Genomic DNA, 22,435 nt, shown 5'->3' on the forward strand with positions numbered 1-22,435 from the left:
AGGAGAGAGAAAGTCCATCCAATCCCTAATACTCCATCTTGGCCAGAAGCACAGAAGTTCTAGAAGCAGATGAGCATTAGAACATGTTTGTGTGAGGCACAGAATTGGCTTTAGAGCTGAAAAGAAATTTAAAGATGATATGGCCTAGAGACCTTATTTTATGGACAGAAAATAGGCCCAGAGAGTGAAGTTATTTGCTCAGAACCATAGAGTTCGTCCCAGTGGCAGATTATAAACATTTGGCTCATACCACTGTAAGATTTTTCATACGTGAAGGACGAAATAGACAGTTTTCTGGGGATCACACCAAGGTTGGGATCCAACAGCCCTTGCTGTCAGGGCTGACTGAGTTTTGTCCTACAGGGAAGCATAGCTCTTTGGCAGAATGACTGAGTTTGTTGTGCCCTGGGATCTGTGCTATTCAGTTTTGTATTAGCCACTTGCTTTGTGCAGAGCTGCATGGAAGGTGCATCTGAAAGGAGTGTCACCTTGAGCACTATCACCTTGACCTCTCAGACATGCCCTTCAGCCTGCTCCTCAGAGCTGCTCTCTGCCCTTCCCTGCTCCACCTCGCACCTGCCCTCTGAAGAGCTATCACACCTGGCCTGGTGCGTGTGGGGACCTAGGTTGGAGCCCTGGGCCTAACCCAGCTTACCTCACCCTGCCTCCAGGTTCTTGCCGCAGGCTGCCATTTAACCTTGGCCTTCAGCCCTCTGCCTGCCAGGGACTTAGCAATGAGGAAGAACCTCTGCAATGGATTATATCATACTAAGCCCTGGGGCCTTTTCCTGGTCAACCAGGACAGTGAGAACCTTTTCCAAATTCTGAAAGGATTGTTGAGAAAGTCTGAGGAAGAGCCATGCCTCTTTGTTCTGCTGACTTGGGGAAGAGTTGCATGCCTACTAAGCATGTGATGCTCTGTGAGGAAAGTAACCCCATCTCGCTTGGTCGTTCCAAGTGCATGTGGCTTTGTTGTCTGGCTTTAGTGTAAATGTTACCAGGGGCGGTGGAACCAAGAGAGAAAACGGGAGTAGGACACTTGAGAAGCTGGCTCCCACATGCTTGCAGGGCTTTGTGCACCCCGCTGGGGAGGCCTCAAGATTGCCACCCCCACTTTAGACAAGGAAACAGAAGCTCTGAGATGTTGAGGATTGTCCCTGAGCTAGTACACCAAGATTTCAAACCTCTTCTTGCCAGCGTCAAAGCTGTGCTCCTGTGAGCATGCCACTGCCTTTGTGCCAATTAGTGCTTTCTTTACTGGGCCCTTTTTTATTGGGGGGCTGTGGGTGTATGTAGCTGGGTGAATCTGGGTTCCCCTTTCCTCCTGGAGGGATTTGGCCTGTTGGTGGCATTTTGGCCTGGCTCTGGAGGCTCCCTGAAGCTCAGCATCTTCAAGGGACAGGAGTATAAATGTTCAGGGAGGACACCCTGAAATCACTACTCCTTTTCCAGGACTCTGAGTCATGGTTGGCCGAAATTCCCTGGGGCCAGAATCAAAACACATTTTATTCCATGTGGAAGTTTATTGTTTGTTTTTCAAATTATATTCATACTCTAATTTGCATCTTCCCCAATCCTCTTGTAGTACTTTAAGGATTGTGGTTGTCAGAATTACTAAGAGAACAGTTTAGACATTCCATACCTAGATCTTCTGATTTCTCAGACTTTTTGGTTATTGCAGAGTTCAGAGTCGATTAAGGGGCTACTTGCTACCATTCTGACAGATTAACATTGTGTTAGCATATGTAGGTTTGGTAACTATTCAGTTGCCTTTTCACAAGAGAGGGGGTTTAAGTTAGAGATGGAGGAAGTGGTGAGTGGAGGTGGAGATGGGGACCGTGAACGTGGTAGAGGTAGGGTGATGGTAGGAGCCGGGGGCAGGGGGGAAGTAGAGGTGGAGGAGGTGGCTAGTGGGAGGAGGAGGTGGAGTTGGCATGAGATGGAGGAGGAATTAGTGGGAGATGGTGGAGAGGAGGACAGGAGGCGGCAGCAGCAGAAGGGGTGGTGGTAAAAATAGCCGCTGATGTTTACTGAGTGGCGCTTACATGCATGGTCACACTAAATCTCCAAACAGTCCTTGGAGGATCTCCTCGCACAGGGAGGTCAATGTCTTCCCCAAGGTCACGCAGCTGCTCATCTGCAGAAATTCTACAGCTAGTGCTCTCCACCTTTAGGCTGAGCTGCGTCATTCATGGGGGAATACCAGAACAAAAACAACAGGAACAAAATTGACTTGGCAAAGGCATTTTATTTTGGGAAAACCATTCGTCAAGATTGACAGTCTCTGGGCATGAGGTTTCTTTGTAGGGTGATGGAAATGTTCTAAAATTAGATTGTGGCGATGGTTGTAGGGATCTATAATTACACTAACATCCATTGGGTTGTACACTTCCAACAGATGAAATTTATGTTATTTAACTTATATCTCATTAAAGCTATTTAAAAAAAGAAGTGGCTGATGGACGCCCCCTCCTCTGTGAATGACCGAAATGGATGTTTCTGTGCCCACCGTCACAGGATGGGCTGTGCGAGTTGGGCAACTCGCGCACCACTTTTGTTATAATGTCAGGGATAGCGGCACTTGGAGGAGGTCATGTAGAAAGAGGTGGCTGAGTGTAGAGTACGTGTGCCCACTCTGTGCCTCTGAAGACCTGGAATGGTTGGGTGCAGTGAGATTTAGAAAAAAGTGGATTGTTTTTATACAGTAGCGTTTTCCCTGCCGTTAGGCATTCTTGCTATTTTGAAGAAAAGTTTTTCGCACTCTGACAAGAGGTGGTCCAGGTATTTTCATGTTAGACTCAGCAGATTATATGAATACAATTATGAGTAAAAAGTGTAATTGAATACAATTACAAATAAAAAGCTCCCTTGTCCCTTGATACGGGACAGCTGCCTGCTGTGTTGTCCTTTTTCTTGTCTCAGGCTCTTGGAAGCAGTTGTTGTCTTCAGTTTGACATAAATCTCTGCTCAAAATACTCTTGTTCCCTTTGCTCTTGCATGGGCATTAAGCATTGCATCTAAACAGGCGGTGTTATTTTGGGCAAAAAATAGCTCCGGCTCATTTATTGCCAGTGGTATTTCCATTGGAGAAGACAGATTTTGCACACCTCACAACAGGCAGAATTGGAGTGCTGATCCTAGGTTTTACCAAGGTCTCTGATGTTTCAGGGATTTCTGGGATTGGTTAGCATAATGACAGATTTTGTAGTTACCTGTAGCTCAGTTGTTAAGAACGTGTTCTGTGAGGCAGCCTGGACGGGGACACCCCTGTTATTATCTGTGACACCTTGGGCGAGTTTCCTTCCTCCCTTCTCCTCCTCTGCAAGAATGGGGGAACAATGGTTCATATTAAAAAAAAGGATTTAAATGAGAATGCACACAGACTGAATAGCACCATATCTGGTGCCCAGGAATTGCAATAAAACCCTGCTATTTTTGCATTAATTTTTACAAAGAATGAGTGATTTTGTGTGTTGCCAGGGGGAGAGTAAATGTGAGATCTTTGCATCCTGCTTGAGGGACTGTCTGTCCACATTTTGGGGCAGGGGTTCATGCAGTAGAAGAGGTGGGTGTGAGGCACGAGGCATCCACCTTTCAGAGTACAGGTGACACAGATGGCAGGTGGCAGAGCCCCCTTCTCTTCACCAGGGCGGCCATCTCATTGTAGTTCAGTGGTTTTCAGTTTGAATCTTTTTTGACGTTAACTGCATTTTGTGTGAAATGATGGAGCCCAGGCCTGTTGCATTTTGCATGTTTGTCTTCAGAAGTGTCACCCTGGGGTGGGGGCTCCTGCAGTTCACACTGGCTGGCCCACTAGCTGAAGTCCCACTGTGGTGGGCAGGAGGGCACCAGGGAGCTGTGGGACCTGGGGGCGGGGTCCCGGAGGGTGGTGTCTTGCCCTTGCCTTGGCAGTGGAAATCTGCAAGGGCGGCTGCAGGAAAGGGCTGTGGGAGGGCGGGAGAGCCCCTTTCACCACACCCTCAGGCTGGCGTCCCTGGGGCTGCCCTGTCCTCTCACACCATTCCATGCATTCCTTTTTGTCCTGTGGGTTGGATGGTTTTGCATACCTACAGTATTTAGAGTTTATCTGTGTTAAGATTTCAGTTTGTAGGTTTTCATCCAGAATTCTCCTACCTTCTAGAGGTGGACAGCGGTTAGTAATTAAGGGCTCTGGTTTAAAAAGCATTTGCTGCTAATAGCCACCTTTAAAGAAGAATCCCAGCTTCCTTTCCAGTCCCTTGAGGCATTCTGACCCACAAGGCCATGCTGTCCCCCTGTCCAGTCCTCCCCCTCATAGGGGAGGCCAGGAAACAGACACACAGACAAACAAAAACTAGCCTTAAGAGGAAACCAAGCTAGTACAATGACAGCCCCTTTAATCTCGTCCCAGTGTTCATTACCCTACTCCTGGCAATAGACCACTGTTTGCCCTTGAGTGGTGGATAGACATACGCACCTGACCTTCCGGCACTGTCAGAAGCTTCTTTCTGATGCCGTGGTGGTTAGCTTTTCCCTGCTGCTTTTTGTGTTTTGGCTTTATTTTACAAATGCCATCATTTTTGATACTATGAAATCTTTCTTGGCTTCTCAAGAGAACAGAATTCTTGTCTGAAGCTCTTATCTGTTGAATTTTAAAAGATATATTTCTTTCTTGACCTGGGAATTCTATAAACAAATAAGCCAATTGTTGAGATTTTGTTCTTACCGCCATAATTTGTGATACAGGCCTCTTAGGTGTTGAACAGGGCTTGAGGCATGGAGTTGCCAGATAAAATGTAGGATGCCCAGTTAGATTACAAATAATATTTTTAGGAGAAGTCTCATGGAAATATTTGTGATATACTCATACCAAAAAACTATTAGTTGTTTATATGAAATTCTAGTTTAACTGGACATCTTGTGTTTTTATTTGCTAAATTGGGTGACATTATCCAGACAAGATTTGCAAGTTGTCTTTGCAACAAGTAAAACAAATGAAACATCAAGTCAGAGGAGAAATCATAATAAACACAAATGAGTATCTTTCCATTTTTTTGATAGAGGCTGAAAGCAATTTTCTAACAGATGTCCTAATGGAGCCTGATTTGCTTATCTCTTAGAAGAGGAGTTTTTGGGAAAAGCAGTGCGTCTGGTGGATGAATGAGTCTCAAACTTGTGTGTGTGCACGAAATGTCTAGGGTGCCTGTTGTCCTGCAGGGCCACACTCCTCCCCAGAGAGGCCTCTGAAAGGGCCGCGTGGGGCCTAGGCCATGTGGAGGCTGGTTCCACCTCCTCTGACATATATGGGATGTGTCTTTTCTTGATACGCACTCTCAGTGTTCTTACAGTCTGATTCCAGGCAGATGATCCAGTAGCAGGATTCATGCTAGTCATCAGTAGTAATTACTCATGGATGGATCAGTAAGTATTTCAGGTGAGAAGTTTTACTAAGTTAAGCAAACTTTGAAACTATTCTTAAGTTTGCTTGGAAGAAAATGACTGAGGAATTCAGGTAAAAGAAGCAAGCGGGAATGTACTGTGGATGAAAACCATGTTGGCAGGTTGTGAGGAGAGGAAGTTGGGGGCCTCTGCCCAGGCGTGGGCGGCTCTGTGGGACCAATGAGTAGGTAGGTGAGAAAGAGAGACATGTGTATGTAGGATTATAACATGAGCAGGATGACTTCCCGAAACAGGCAAAAAGAAAGCTTGGGTGGTAAATGCCCCCAGGTGAGGTGGTCAGCCGTGGCTGCAGGGAGGGGTCACCGTATTTTCTCCCCTCTTACTGTCTGCTGAAATAAATGTCAGATAAATGAACAAGTAAAACATCAAGTCAGAGGAGAAATCCTAATAAACAGAAATGAGTGTCTTTCCATTTTCTTGATAGATGCTGAAGGCAATTTTCAAGCTTAAAATGATAAACTGTTGCTTTGTGTTGCTTCGCCCGCCCCCCCCCACGGATTTGTCGCCCCACTTCCCCTGGGTGACGGAGATACAAAGGATTACTCAAAGCCCATCTCTTCTGAGCAGTGAGAAGCCTCGAAGTAGTTAACTTGCCTGGGACCCTCCAGCGAGAGCCAACCCTTCCTCAGGAAATTAACACCAAATTGGGGTCCTCTTCCTGCATTTATTTTCCAGACTAGGAAGTTACAGGAAGAGACATAGGTGGGGTTATAGTTTAACAGTATACGCTGGTAACTGTCAGTGAAACAAGCCAGATGACATTCCAGTAAGGCACTTAACAAAAGCTTGATCTTAGCAAACATTCCTTCCTACAGCAGTCGCTCAGTATCTTTACATAACAATCAGTAACTAGTCTGTCCTTGAGCCAGCAACCTTGCTGTGCCACAAATCTTTATCTTACACCAGAGACTTATAGCCTGAGGAGAGTTTCCAGTCTTCCGCAAGGTCAATATTTGAAACCACAAGACTTTGGAAAACCAGGCCCTGTGAAGTACATAATGCTTTTTAGTATATTCCACAATGAACCAAAAAGAAAAGATCAGTAAACTTGACTACATTGATTTAAACTTCTAAGAATCAAAAAATATTTAAATCTGAAGACAGACAAGGTGGGGAAAATATTTGCTGCAAATAAGACTAAATTTAGTTTCCTGCCAGATAAAGAGCTCATCATGGAACAATTAAGCAAATCGGTCCACAGGCCAGTGGCATCAGTAGCCACCGCCAACGGGGTGCTCACAAGGGTCAGGCCCAGCTTGGCACTTTGCATGGTAAACAGACCCTCCAGTAGTCCCTGAGGGACTATTTAACCCATTTTACAGATGAGCCAGTTGACTCAGAGGGTCAGGGTAACTGGCCCTTCACCCTTGGCTACTGAGTGGTGGGGCTGTGACTTATTCACGGACATTTTTGATTGGAAAGCCCCCATGCCCTCAGGAACTAGTCTCGCTGGCCTGTCAAAGGATAGTCCAAGAAATAAAAAGAAAAGACTTCTAAAGCACGGGCAACAACAAAAAGTAGACAAAAGTAGACACATGGTATTACATCAAAGTAAAAAGCTTCTGCTCAGCAAAGGAAACAACAGAGTAAAGAGGCAACCTACAGAATGGGAGAAAATGTTTGCAAACAATTCATCCAACAAGGGATTAATATTCAGAATATACAGGGGACTCAAATAACTCAATAGCATAAAAGCAGATAATCCCATTAAAAGATGGGCAAAAGACCTGAATAGACTTTTTTAAAAGAAGACATACAAATGGTCAACAGGTGTATGAAAAAATGCTCAACATCAGTGATCATCAGGGAAATGCAAATCAAATCCACAATGAGACATCATTTTGCCCCAGTTAGAATATCTATTATCAAATGCTGGTGACAATGAGGAGAAAAGGGGACTCTTATACACTCTTGATGGGAATGTAAATTAGTACAGCCATTATGGGAAACAGTATGAAGGTTCCTCGGAAAACCAAAAATAGGACTACTGTATGATTCAGCAATCTCACTACTGGATGTTAAAGGAAAAGAAATTAACATACCAAAGAGATATCTGCACCCCCATGTTTATGGCAGTACTATTTACAGTAGACAAGATATGGAATCAACGTAAGTGTTCATCAACAAATAGATGAATGGGTAAAGAAAATGTGATGTTTATACACAATGGAATACTAAGACATAAAAAAGAAGGAAATCATATCATTCACGGAAACATGAATGAGCCTGGAGGTTGTTACATTAAGTGAAATGTCAGGCACAAGAAGAGAAATACCACATGTTCTCCTGTGGAAGCTAATAAAAGTGAGCTCATAGAAGTAGAGAGTAGAACTGAGGTTCCTAGAGGCTGGGAAGTGTGGGGGTGCAGATAGAAAAAGGTTGGTTAACAGAGAATTGCAGCTAGACAGGAAGAATTAGTTCAGGTATTTGATAGTAGTGCTAGGTGTCTATAATTAACAATGATTTATTGTATATTTTCAAATGGCTAGAAGAGGAGTTCAAATACTCTCATCCCGAAGAAATTATAAATGTTGGTGTTGATGGATATGCTAGTTAACCTGATTTAATCATCAGACAGTGTATTAAGATGTATTGAAATATTACTCTGTACCCCATAAGTATGTACAATTATTGTGTCAATTTTAAAATAAGAAATAAGGCTTAAAAAAATGTTCAGCCTCAGTATGAAAGACCTGCATATTAAGACAACAGGGTGAGGCCACTGCTTACCTCTGGAATTGGCAAGAAAGAAATTTTGAGAAACATAACCAGTCACAGTCCTGGCTGCCTTGGGTGTTATGAAATGGACAGCTTGCTCTATTCTGGGTAGAAGGGTAAGCTGCGGGAAGAAGAGTTTGATGGTATGTATCCAGAGTCTTAAAAAATGCACCTGACTTTTGGCCTAGTTAGTCATCTACTTCTAGGGTTCCTAAGTGAATAATCAGAAATGTGGACAAAGTATTATGCCCAAAGGTGCTTATATGATTGTTATTTATGTTATCTGAAAGCTTCATACAACTGGAGAGTGTTTACTAGAGTAGTTTAGAATCTGAAAAAATGATATTTACCAAGATTTTAAAATAACCTCTTATAACGTTAATCATCGAAGGGAGGTCAGGAAACAAAACCCAAAATTGTTTACACAGTCTGATTTCAACAGTGTAGCTATACTTAATAACAGTGCAAAGACCATGAAAATGCTGTTATTCTACTAGGATGTAGGCTAATTTTTATTTTATATCTACTCTGTATTTCTAAAAATTTTACATGGATTGTTTTAAAATTTAGAAAAGAAAAAAAAATATTTCCCTTAGATGGTAAGGAGCAGATGGGGTGGGGAGCCATTAGCTGTGGAATTGCAGAAACTAGATGGTGTGACCCCAGATGAAGAGACCCTGCTGAATTTGGGAGGTGCCACCTTCTCAACTAGCCCTGAGAGCCCAGCTCCATCTGCAGCATTTCCGGGGCAGTTCTCGGTGGCATTCTTCTTGCATCCTGGACACCATGCCCTCCAAACAAGCCCTCCCCATGTTTCTCATCAAAAGCCTGCATTCTTAACTTCCCGCATGTTCGTAGCAGGATACCGGGTAAATAAGTCATGCAACGCACCCACTCAGCTGTGCACGCTAGAGCTGTGGGACAGTGCTGACGGAGATGAAGTGCTTTGACCTGGGAAATTTCAAAAACCAGTACCAACACACGGTAATATGTGGAATATGATTATGATTCTTTTTTTTTTTTTTAAACCAGGATCATTTGTAATATAGCATATATGCTCTCTATAAATAATTCAAACATTGCAGTACATGCATGCACATAGTGGTTTTTGGTTTTTGTTTTTCTGAAACAACATACCACAAACTGATAGGATAAACCCTCTGTGTGTCAAAGTAGAGACAAGTTTGTTCTAACTTTTTCTTCACCTTTTCTTTAGCATCCGGATTTTCATAATTAGGAATTTTTATATCTGTGATTAAAAAACAAAAAGCTGTTTCCTTTTGAAGAGGGAAAAGAGAGAGAAAGAGAAGCCAATGAATATCTCTCCTATTTCTTAGGGCTTTGTTTTGTTTTCTCCAGATTTTCTGGAGGAAGGCGTAAATGCAACTTTGCCTTTCCAGGGACGAGCCTCTTTCTTCTAAGTGGCAGATGTGGAACAGGCCCTTCTGGAGTCTCTGCCCCAGGTGCCCCCCTCCCCCCTCTGCCTCCCCCCATGTGAGTGGCCCTGAAGCACAGCACCAAGCAGACCTAAACCTGCGCACTTGCAGGTTGGTGTTCACACAGTAAAGGAGACATTAGTGTTGGTCCCATTTCACACAGAAGGCTCTGGGCAGAGAGGCCACTTGCTGGGAAGCATTCAGGCAATAAGAGTCGGTCACAGTGCCAAGCCCTGTGCTCTGACACCTAGCTGAAGTTGTCGTGCTCTTTGGAGTTCTTGGGCAGTTTGGGCGTTGCAGAGTGGTGGGAAGAAGCCTGGGTTCTGCAGTCAGGTCACGTGGGCTCTGGCAGGACAGCCCCTGACCCGCTGGGTGATAGTAACTATCCTTCCTGTGCCTCAGTGTCATCCTCTGTGAAATGGGAGCTCAGCCTGGCAGAGTGAGCTCTGTGTGCACGTTGGCAGTACGTTGCCACACACACATGCCAGATGTCTCATGTGTCATCGCTTGCGGTACTGGGAGTTCCTTTTGCATGGATAGGGATAAGGTTGCTGAAGTCACCTGCTATATTTGTGACAATGTGTGTATTAATACAGTAGTCTCCCCTTCTCTGTGGTTCACTTTCCTCAGTTTCAGTTACCCGTAGTCCAAAAGTCGGGGAGTACGGTTCAGTAAGATATTTTGAGAGAGAGAGAGAGCACATTCACGTAACTCTTATTACATATGTTACTGTTGTCATTCTATTTTATTGTTAGTTATTGGTGCTCATTTCTTATTGTGCCTAATTTATAAACTAAACTTTATCATAGGTACGTATAGGAAAAACATGGTATATATAATTGGGATTATCCGAACTTTCAAGCATTCATGGGAGTCTTGGAACATATCCCTGGGGGTAAGGGGGGAGTAGTGTAGAAGGTTTTAGAGCAGCTGTCTTGTGCTTTTGGCACAGTTCAAAATCTAATTCCAGAGGTAATACATATGCATTATAAAGATTTCAGAGATTTTATAAATCTTTAAGAGAAAATTGATATCTCCCCACCCCGTTTATCACTGCTAATGTTTTTTATGAACATATAAATATTAAAAGGCACATTTTCCTTTCCTACATTTTAATGTCTCTCATTGGCTTATTATGTTCCCATGAAGATGTTTTCCTAGAATTGTGGGCTTGGGGTCATAATATTGCTGTTTTAAACTTAGTCTAAAGTTTTTGTTCTCGCCCTGATGTCTAAAAAAATGCCACCAAGCTCCTTATGTTTTGTAGAGGAAGACGTTTATAAAACACTCTCTGGATGTTTCGTCTTAGGTAACAGAAATCCCAACGCTTGATTACCAGTAATTGTTGTAGAAAATGCATGTGTTCTGTGGAATGTTAATTATTTATATTCATTGCCGAAGTCCAGCAGTTAACAATAATAATTCTTTTTGAATTGCTATTTAGGGAAAGCTGTTGAAGCCAAAAAACAGGAGTAACTTCCTCTAACTCCCTTGCCATACAGCGTGTACCTTTTCACAGTTAGTTTCCCGTTCACTGTGTATTTTAGACAACTGTCATTTAAAACTAAAAAATAAAATAAATGAATGGAAAGGACGTAAGGAACTTAGGAAAAAAGGAAATGCCAGGGATGGTGGATGTTGGAAAATGTGAAATGTGTCTTTTAACTGGAGTGCTTTTGATGTTGTTGTAGGACAAGGTGGAGCAGACCCCCCACAATCAGCACAACCTGGCAGAACCTGGGGTCCCAGCACAGTCCGCCCGGCTCTCCAATCGCCAAGGTGAGTGATGAGCAGAAACACGGTGGCACTCCTGAGGCAGCTCTGCAGCCGTGCCAGTACCTTATATTCTAGAAAAGAGAAAGATACCTTGTTGTGATATCTTCATGGATTTCCTTTCAGTTAACGGGCTTCAGTGACCAAACTTCACAATATGTCATTTGAGTTACCTAGTATTCACTTAAAGGCAACTTGATTGCATATTGAGGGCTTCTCCACGGTGGAATCCTCTTGACTTTGGCATTTTCATATTTTCAGTCAAGCTGGTTTTGCGTGCATGTGCTCTTGGTGTATCTCTACCTTTCTCTGATTTCTTTTGTTCTATTTATTTTCTCATGGCATCATCTTGGGAAAGAAGGGAGAGGGCCTAAATGGACACAAGGGCTATTTAGTAAATTCAGTCTAACAAGTGGAAGTTCTGATATAGGATGCGGAGTCTGATGGTGGGGTGGAACTGGAAAAATGCACATGGATCACTGGAGAGTGATTATTGGAGAGTTTAAGTGCAAGAAATCATAGGGATTAGAGCCTGATAGGAATTAGAATGATCACATTTTAAAAAATTGCTTAATGAGAGATGACATTCAGCAAAAATAAAAGCTGGAATCTGGCCATGTAATCAAAGAGATGTTTTCTCAAGTATTAGAAGATTTGTAAAAGCAGTCAGGATTTTCAGTGACAAGCATCATTTTCAGTGACAAGCGTCATTTTAGAAAGCTTTAAAAGGAGATGATGCAGAAGAAAGAGCACCAAGCTCTTAGTATTGGCTTTGAAACTTGGAAACTTTTTTAAAAAAATTTATTGATATACAATGTAGTTAATTTTCTTTCCATTTACCAATTCCTCCTTTTAAACTTGGGAAGGTTCTAACTCATTACCCTGTATTGCTTACAAATGATCTAATTTAAACTGAAATACTGTGTCTTGGTATTAATGTTCATATAAAAATCTGTGTTAACAGTTTAATCAGAAAATTAGAGAAAAATCACACTGGAAGGACTTTTTAAAGCTTATCTCTTATCCTTTGTCTTTAAGTTGTACACACTGATGTGCCCTAGACATCTAAGTGGCACCGCTAAGGGAAATTTGCAGCACAGAACGCACGCAGAGTGGGCTTTGAGCAGAGGAGAGCTGAGTCTCTTTCCTGGTATGGAGCTATGCAGCAGGCAGCAGGAGCAGGGCCTCCGGTGATCTCAGCTCCCAAAGCAGGGCCGAAAGGAGTGAATGCACACTCTCCATATTGAACTCAACTGCTACTCAGTGACCCAGAGAGTTCCTACCTTTATGCACACCCGTGACATTGGCCACCTTTCAAACATTCTACACACATAGGGAATAAACAGGAAAACCAGCAGGATTCTGCCTGGCTCAGACACAGGCATTTCCACAGAACAGTGAGTGGTGCCCATATGTGCTGGGCCGCCAGTGGTAGGCAGTTCTGGTCCTGGGGAAGAGTAAGGGCTGAGGATCCCTCTTCCATCAGCAACGGGGGAGCAGGGCCCGAGCCAGGAGCTGAGGTTGGGTTCCCTTGCTCTGGAAAGATGCTGGAAAGAGACTGTTGCCTGGGAGGGACTGCGGTGTGTATGCACTCATGGCCAGGAAGGCAGACAGAGCCAGCACAGCCTTGCAGCCAGAGCTACACTGAGCAGCCTTGTGGCGTAGTGATGCAGCTGCAACCTTCGCGGTCTTCCAGGAGACAGCAGCCTGCCCCAATTCGACCACTCCACAGGGAGGGGTAGGCAGAAAGCATGGTGGAAAAGAAAACCAGAAGAAACCACCCAAAATGAGTCTGCAAACCAACATTCCAAAACTCATGAAGTGATCCTATACTAAGAAATACAGTTCACAAAACCAACAGATTACCTGTTTAACCCATGTATTAGTCCATTTTTGTTGCTTATAACAAAATACCTGGAACTGGGTGACTTATAAAAAAAAACTCATGAAGTGATCCTATACTAAGAAATACAGTTCACAAAACCAACAGATTACCTGTTTAGCCCATGTATTAGTCCATTTTTGTTGCTTATAACAAAATACCTGGAACTGGGTGACTTATAAAAAAACCCAAAATTTATTGCTTACAGTTTCTGAGGCTGGGAAGTCCAAAGTCCAGGGAACACATTTGGTGAAGGCCTTGATGGTGGTGACTTTACAGCGATACAGGGTATCACATAGTAGAAAACGGTGGAGCAGAGAGAGGTTAACCTCCTCATTGACCACCATTATTAATCCATTCACTATGACGTTGGTCCTACAATCTAATCACCTCTTCAAGGCCCCATCTTTCAGTTACCATAATAGGACTTCCCATCCTCAGCAGTCACAGTGGGGATTAAGTTGTGGGGGTTCATTCAACCCAAGGCAGCCAATGGGCAATAAAAATAATTCTGACAAAGCCTTTGAAATAGATGTGCTTACGATGCACATCTAAGACAGAAGGTTGAAAGAATAATGTCTCTAAAACAGGGCAAGAAACTATGAAACACAACAGGAAGAAAAGACACAACAGTAAGAGCAGAACGGTATGAAAGAGTCAGTAAGAAGTTTTGGAAATGAAATATATAGTTATTGACATTTTAAAAAGTGCTGGATTCTGTGTACAGGGGGCTACAGAGCTGGAAGCCAGTCCTAAGGGTGGCGCAGACGTGGAAAGACATAGGGGGCAGTCAGACCAGATGCTTCTGCCGTCTTCAGAGGACAAGCGGGAGGGGGTGACAGAGAGGGAAACTCAGAGACACGGGCCGAGAAGTCCCCAAACCATGCTCAGAGAACTAACAAGAGAAATGAAGGTCAATCTCTGTTTAAAGACTTTCAACACTATTCCAGAAATGGAAGATGAGCAGGAAATCTCAAGGGAAGAAACATTCCTAACACGGGAACAACCACAGGGCTGGTACAGACCCAGGCACAAGAGATGTCAGGAGACTACGCGGTGTACTTCCAAGGCGCCAAGGGAAAATAACTGTCTAGAGTTTTGTACCAGCATGTCATGAAGGCTAAATAAAGCTTTTCAGGCAAATGTGTTACTGGCAATCCTCACTAAAAGAATTATTAAAAGTGGTACTTCAGAGGCTGGCCAGTTAGCTCAGTTGGTTACAGCATGGTGTCGTAACACCAAGGTCAAGGGTTCAGATCCCCATTCTGGCTAGCAGCCAAAAACCAACAAAAAAAGCACACAAAAAATTAAAATAGGTACTTCAGGGAGAAGGCACGTAAATAGGGAGGGAGACGTGGCATAGAAGGGTCAATAATGTGTGCAGAAAATGGTACCATGTTGTGAGTGTTATTCCATTTGTTCAAGTAAGCTTAAACTGAAGCTCCAGGCTATGCATGTCTTTTGGGAGTGGGGGTCACTCAGTGAGTAATTAAATCATAATAAGTCCCCAGTGAGGAGAAGTTAAATGTAGAATAACTTGAGATCATGGTAGAGAAAAAATTTCTTAGTTATGTATTTAAAAAATTAGGTGCAACTAAAACATTGACTGTAATTACTAAGAGAATACGCATATAATCCAAAATTTCTAACCTAGCAGAAAAGAATATAAAGGGAATATATATTTAAAAAAAAAACAACATTAATTAGAAAAGGAAGAAAAAAAGACTTGAAAGAAAAACGATGTCAAACAGAAAATACAAAATAACATAGCAGGAGTGATTCTAAGTATATTCATAACAGTATTAATAGGCTTGAATTAATAGATAGGCAAAGAACTCTGCATCCAACAGTCTCTTGATTCTTTCCTGAAACGTGTAACTTTTTGGAAAGTCAACCATGTATGGAAAATTGCACTAAACTTTAAGCAATCTGTTTCATGTAAGCCATGTTCTTTGACCCAGTGTGATTAAATCAAAAGAAAACATGTAAACATGTGTGGAAACTTTAAAACATACCCTTATTTCACTCGTGGATTAGAGGAAGTTGTAATGAAAATATCAATCATTTAGAACTCAATGGAAATGGATGTACTATAGGTTGAAAGTCGTATAATGCTGCTGAAGTGGTATGTAAGACTAAATACCTAAGCTTCAAAAAGAAGGAAGATTGAAATTAGAAAAATGAAAATTTTATTACTCTAAGGAGTATAGAAGGAAGTAATTATAAAAATTAAAATCGGAAACTGTTGGAATACAGTTTCAATAGATAGGAATAACTCAAAAATCAGTCTTTGATGAAAACTACCATAGCAGCAGAAGTCTAGCACAGACACGTAGGAGGAAAAGGCACACAAGAAAACCACAGCTCCTTATGTACAGTATGGTGCAGTAGAGTTTTAAAAACAACCACAACAAATAAACCGTGAACAATAAGTGTAAAAATATGGGGGAAATGGATAATTTGCTGCAAAAATGTAAAAGCAAAATCGACTCTTGAAGAAATGTAAAATCTTAATAAAGAAATAACTCTGGAAGAAATGGATTCAGTTATCAATACTGTCCCCTCCAGAATGCTCAGGTAGTTTTGCAGATGAGTGTCATTGATACTTGCAAGGGACAAGTAACTTCTCTCTTTATATAAACTGTTGAGGGGGGAGACAGAGGACAAGAGCTCTCCCACTCTCGTGTTTGTGTAGCTTTGAAACAGTACAAGAAATTAGATTTATAGACCCATTTCACATGTTAACATACAACCAAAAAATCTAAGTAAAATACTAATCAAACTTAGCAGTTTATCCTAAATGAAATACAGAACAAATGTTATGACCAAGTTGGATTTATTATAATAATGCAAGCATGGTTTATCATCATAAGACTGTGAACAGGTGCAACGTGTTAAATGATCAAAGAAAAAAAAAGATCATCTCAACAGATAGAAAAAGAACATTTTAATATGATTCTGCCTCATTATAATACATAAAAAACAATGACGACAAAACTGTTACCATACCAGTACTGAAAAGAAACGTTCTTAACTTAATAAAGTGCCTTTGTCAAAAACCTACAGCGAGTATCATACATAGTGGAGAAATGTTAAAGTTGTGTCCATGGAAGTCCAGAATTAGACCAGGGTGCCTGCTGTTACTAGCGGTCTTAGCCAGTGTAAAAAACAAGCAAGCAAAGAAACAAAAATGTAAAAGTTGGAAAGAAAGAAAGAAAATCTGTGCCAATTTGCAAATAACATTATTATCCAAAAAGAACATCTGCACAGATATACAGACAGACTTTTAAAATGAGTAAGAGTTCTGCAAGATGGTAGATATAATTGGAGATCAAATGTCACAGTATTCTTGTACACCAGTAGAAAACAGTCAGGAAATGTAATGCAAAAAGAAATTTATAATAGCATTTATAATAGTAACAAAAATTATAAGGTGTCCAGGAGTCAATTCAGCAAGGTTACCAGACATTTTAGGATGTTGCTAAAGAACATAAAAAAGATGTGAAAAGTGGGGAGCTCTATACTGTGATCATGGATCAGAAGACTTAATATAGTGAAGATGTCCCATTTTCCCAAGTTTGTCTTAAAGTTTAATGCAGGTGCTACGAAATTCCCAGCAGAGTTTTGGTGTGACAGCGAAACTCAATAACAGCCAAGAGAAATGTGAAGAACTGGGTGTGTGGAGAGTGATTTGCTCTGTCGGATAGCAAGGCTTCTTATGAGCCATCACAATTAAGAAAGGATGCTGTTGGTTCAAGGGCAGACAGATAGACCAAAGGACCAGAGTAGAAATCCCATTAAGAGACCCACGCATTTATGGAAACTAAATGCAGCACAGAGAAGTCTTGGCAGAACAGAAATCACAGGAACCGTGACTATTCACAAGGGGTGTGGGGTAGCGAATGGAGCCCTACCACACACTATGCACAATAATTAACTTCAGGCCAATTAAATAACTAAAAGTGAGAAAACAAAATGTCTTTATGTGAATAACAAGAAATAATGAACAGTGAGAATCTGTATGCTCTCAGGCTAAGAATTTCCTGCATAAGACTTAGCACAACCATAAAGAGAAAATGAGAAGTCTGAGTACATTACAAATATAAATTTCTGTACACAATAATAGATGACATTTTAAATGCTAAAAGGCATGCTTCAAGAGGGAAAAAATATTTGCAATGCATATAACATGCAGAGTATTAGCATCCTCTGCTTATTTAAAAAAAAAATCCTATAAACCGTATAAATAAAATAAGAGAAACAAATAGCAAAACTGGCAAAGAGCATGAGTAGGCAGTTTGCAAAAAAGGAAAGTGTGATGTGTTTGTATCTGATTCTGGATACTCATTTCATGTGCAAAATATGGAAACCAACTAAGCTGGAAATCAAGGAAGCTGGTGCTTTGAGGTCTATTATGTGGAACAGAAAGGCACAAATCCCTCTTTCAAGTGCGTCCAAGTGCAGTGTTCATCTTCCCTCTGGCATCCTCACAGCCCCGGGAGTACGATGAGGAAGCTGGGGTTCACAGCTCTCTGGCAGTGCTGTGCAAAGGCCGTTCCCTCCCTGGGGGTGGTTCGGCCACCGTCCCAGGCCAGCCCATGACCTACCTTCCATGTCCTCATGCCATCCTCATGCCTGACACTAAGTTCAACATGCATGATCCTTTTTATACATTGGGACACATGAGCGGATTTGAGCAAGATACAGTGCTGTTCTTTCTTGCTTCCTAATTTTCAAGGCATAATCAGACGCTATGACAACAGGCCTGAGGTCTGCATGATGTGTTTGATCTGGAGTTGCCTGGTTCCTTGCAGAGGACCTGATGTTTAGAATAAAAGATTAGCTGTGACTTTCCTTGACCTGTTACTTCTATCTGGCAAAGAGGATTTATTTCTCCTGTTTCATTACCTTGTTTCTAGCGTAAGCAGCTTATTTTTGTGTGACAGTTGCTAAAAATGCTTCATGCATTTCTTAGCAGCATGCTGCAAGAAGGGATGCATTTTCCTCTGCAAGTGGATGGTTTTGCAATAGCTAGAATTACTTCTGAAAATTTTAAAAAATATTTCTTTGTTGTGGTAAAATATATAAAACAAAATTTACCTTTTTAACCATTTTTAAGTGTACAATTCAGTGGCATTAATTATATTCATGGTGTTGTTCAACCATCACCATTGTCTGTTTCCAAAACTTTTCTACTACCCCAAACAGCAAATCTGTACCCATTAAGTAATAACTGCCCCCATCACCCCAACCTCTAATCTACTGCCTGTCTCTGCAAATTTGCCTGTTCTAGGTACCTCGTATAAAAGGAATCATATAGTATTCTTTCTTTTGTGACTGGCTTCTTTCACTTAGCATGACATTTTCAAGGTTCATTTATGTTGTAGCATGTATCAGAATTCCTTTCCTTTTAAGGTGGACTAGTATCCTGTTGTATGGATATACCACATTTTGTTTATCCATTCATCCACCAATGGACACTTGGGAGACTTTCACCTTTTAGCTATTATGAATAATGCTGCAATGAACATTGGTGTACAGATGTCTGAGTCCCTGCCTTCCAGTCCTTTTGGTATATACCAGGAGAGGAATTGCTGGACCACATGGTAATTCTGTATTTAGTTTTTTCCTTGATGCTATCTTTGAGTTGTGAAGTTTCAGAGAATTGTGATTTTTAGAAGTTTTAAAGAAGTTGTATTTGATTGTTACTGCTCACAACCGAAGCTGGGCCATTCGGCCATGTCTTTTGCTGGGAGCACAATTGAGCAAAGATGCCCCAGGGAGCTGCAAAGGAGGCTTAAGGTCCATGCTTGAAAGTCTGAAGAGAGCCCCCAGAGATCTTTGAGCCCAGTGGGCAGCGAGGGCCTGAGAGGCCAGCCGTTGAATGCTGGCTTTATTTAAAACTGTGTTGTCTTGGTTAGCTGAGCCTCAGGTTCCTCATCTGTGATCTGGGGATCACAGCACCTTCTTTGCAGAGTTGTGAGGACTGGAAAGAGGTGTCTGTGAAGCTCATGCCACGCCTGCCACAGTGGGCATTTCATAAACATGCCCTTCACACCGTCGCTGGGAGTGTGAGGAAATGGCACTAATTCCAGAAGGCACTTGCTACTGTCCAGCAAGAGTTTTACAGTGCTCATGCCTTTTGGTGTATCAATTTTAGGGATTTATTTCAAGAAAGTGAGTGTGCGTGTGTATCCATTTCAATTTTATCAATAGCATATTTCCTCAGAACAAGGGAAATAACTGAAAGACAAAATGGCTCAAATAAACATGACATTTCCTTGGTAGACTATTATTCCGTCTTTGAATAGGTTAAATATCTAGTAACTTGAGAAAATGCTCAGATCTACTAAGTGAAAAAGCAGGGAAGCAGGTTACCATGCTGTATGATCCTAATTTCGTTTAAAAAAAAAAAAAGAAGAAGAAGAAGAAAATCCCCATGATATATGTTTTATACATAATGATGTTTTATTTTGGGTGATGGGATTATAGGTGACTTTTATTCACCTGATAATTTTTTACATTTTAAAATTTTGAAAAAACGTGTAATAATGTTTTATAATGAAAATAAGTGAATTATAAATACTATTTTGGTTTTATTTTAAAATATGGTGCCAGAATGTTGGATATTTATTGTCCAAACATATAGCAGATAGGAAGGAGCAAAAGGTCATGGGAATTGCTGTAAGTTCACAGCAGGAAGAGGTGTCCTTGGCAGTAGCACAGTCTAGGAGGGGCAGGTCATCAGAGGAGCTGTTAGAACTCACGGAGTCCAGCAGGCTAGTCCGTTTACCTAGGAAGGAGCAGCGTCACATCTCCTCAAGCCCAGGGGACATCATTCATGCCCAGTAGAAGAGGACCAGGAGCATTAAGTCAAAGCTGCATTATATTCTCCGCCCCCTGCTTAGAGTATGTGATACGTACAAGGAGGACAGCGAAAATAGGTGTCGTCCTTAAAAATGTTACCTGCACTACCTAGAAGACTCACGGGTGCAGGATGAGTCCTGCCTCCATGTGTTTGCAGCTATCAAGAGGCAGAGTGTTTCATTTTCAGAGACATGTGATTCTGATGATGATACATCATCCTAAAGTGATTTGTGTCACCACTACTTCAAAAATGAAATGGATGAAGAGTAGGAAATTTGAGGAAGTTGATTTACTTCACTTTAAGTATTTTTCTTGACTTATTCCCTTAGGGGATATTTGGGGACCTTTGAGGACCAGGCAGTGTGTTGGGCACTGAGAAGTCACAGTCTGGGGTGAGTGGTGGACAGGAAGAGCCCTTTGAAAAGTAATGTGTGAGGGACATATCCAAGTGATCTTTGGGTAGGCAGAGACAAGTGTCCCAGGCACAGGAGCAGAGTGACCCTAAAACTCGTAAGATCTTGGGGGCTTTCAAACGCCGAGAGTTTAGGAGTAGTAGGGAGGAGGGAGGACCATGTACCTTCAAGTTTTTAGAGATTGACCATCTTCCTGCTCTGATGAGAATTCCCTTGGGGTGAGAAATTTGGTTTTGGTTTTTCTTCCCTCCAATTTCTAAATATTTCTGTAACATGAGGTTGTTCCTAAAATGGAAAACAAGTAATACAAACTAAAATTTGAAGTGAATGATTGTGCCCGGATAGCATATGTACCAAACTGCAGAATTTTCTGGTTAGAAGGTGCTCTGAGTCCCCTGGGTTCAGTGTTGTGGGAGAATCTGAGGCTCTGTCCCCAGGAAGATGTGGGTGGACAGGGACAGGCAGCTACATGCATACCTCAGACTTACCAACCTGGGGCATCTTACCCAGCCAAGTTTGGGTGGAGACAGTATCTGAGAATTTAAGTTACTTGGCCAAGGTCATTCAGCTGTTGAGTAGTGGAGTTTGGGAGAAAGCCCAGATCACATTTCCAGCATGTTCTTACTCCACTCCAAGTACCCCGTCTGAAATCGACCCCAGCCCCCTACCCTTGTATTCTTATCATCTGGTGACCTCATACCTGGACTTCAGAGTTTCTGACTGCATATGGAAATGCTTCCCTCTGTGCCCCAGAGCAGAAGCCTTACAGAGTCTGCCTAGCTTTTCTAGTCTTCTGCTTGGCCAGAAGCACTTCGTCGCTGGTCTACTTCTCCCCTTGGGGACTGTAACTGCTTGGGTCTCCCTTGCTGGCATAGCTGGTCTAGCCTTGTGGACTGCAGCCTGAAAGTGGAGGCCGTGCTGTGCCTACATGCGCATGGTTCCTTAGGACCTTGTTCCATCTGGAGAACAGAGCTGTGTGAGTAAGACAGGGAAGCCTCCTGAGATGGATTCAAGACATTGCTCGTGATCTCTGGAGTGTCGAACCCAGGAGGTATAGTCCACTCACTCAAACGGAGACAGCGAACCTGAGCACTTGGCTCCTGATTTGAGGAATGCCTTCCAGGCCCTGGCGTTTGGTGGTCCTGTTCAACCCATTGCAACTATTTTTGGACTTTAGTTTCTTCTCTTGGTTTTCTTTAAGCCAAAACTAGTGGTTATTAGCATGCAGTTTTAATTTGCAGCAGTGTGTTTGGTGTGATGCTTTCCTTTCTAGTAAAAGTGTAAGTGTAGAGAAGATAATGAAGAATGGACTATTTAAGAAGCTCCAGTATCTCAATAGAGTCTGTTTACCAATTGGAAAAGACTAAAATTAGAAAAGAATGTGTTACTAGAGAAGGTAAAATAGATCAAGAAAATAAGTTCTGTTTGTTTTGTTTTTGTTTCTCCCGTCCAAGAAGCCATGCTGAATGCCATCAGATGCAGGGGGGACATGGGCAGGCTTTGAGCTGGCTGTTTTCTGTCTCTCTGACTACTCCAGCAGTGCTCTGTGACTGTGGGTAGGTTAGGAACCACTTTACACTTTAGAGTCTTCATTTGTATTTCCCCATCTTGCATAATTGTTGCCAAAAACGATGATGGTGACGACAACACCATCGAGGCCTGTGCTAAAACATCCTGCATGTCTTATATTTTCTCATTTAATCATCAGAACAACAGATGGAGAAACCGAGGCTGAAAGGTTCAGTAACTTGCCCAGAATTCACAGCAAGGTCACTCAGTGGTGGAATTGGAATCAAAGCCACGTACGTCCAATGTCAGGTTTTGAGATAATTTAGGGGAGCCACCCAACACAAGCCTGTACATATAAGCTGCCCCTACAAGTGTTACTTTACATATCGTATTTTTCC

At 42.1% G+C, this 22,435-nt stretch overlaps 1 protein-coding gene across 1 annotated transcript in view; it reads left to right on the plus strand.

Moving 5' to 3' along the window:
* Positions 1–22,435, plus strand: part of GRB10 (growth factor receptor-bound protein 10) — a 161,413-nt gene that overhangs the window by 56,534 nt on the left and 82,444 nt on the right. Inside the window, exon 3 of the mRNA XM_008569871.1 lies at positions 11,285–11,372. The gene's annotated coding sequence lies outside the window, so the exon portion shown is untranslated. The remainder of the gene's footprint in view (positions 1–11,284; positions 11,373–22,435) is intronic.

This window comes from Galeopterus variegatus, unplaced genomic scaffold, assembly GCF_000696425.1.
Source record: "Galeopterus variegatus unplaced genomic scaffold, G_variegatus-3.0.2 Scaffold540, whole genome shotgun sequence".
In the NCBI taxonomy this organism is placed as follows: Eukaryota; Metazoa; Chordata; class Mammalia; order Dermoptera; family Cynocephalidae; genus Galeopterus; species Galeopterus variegatus.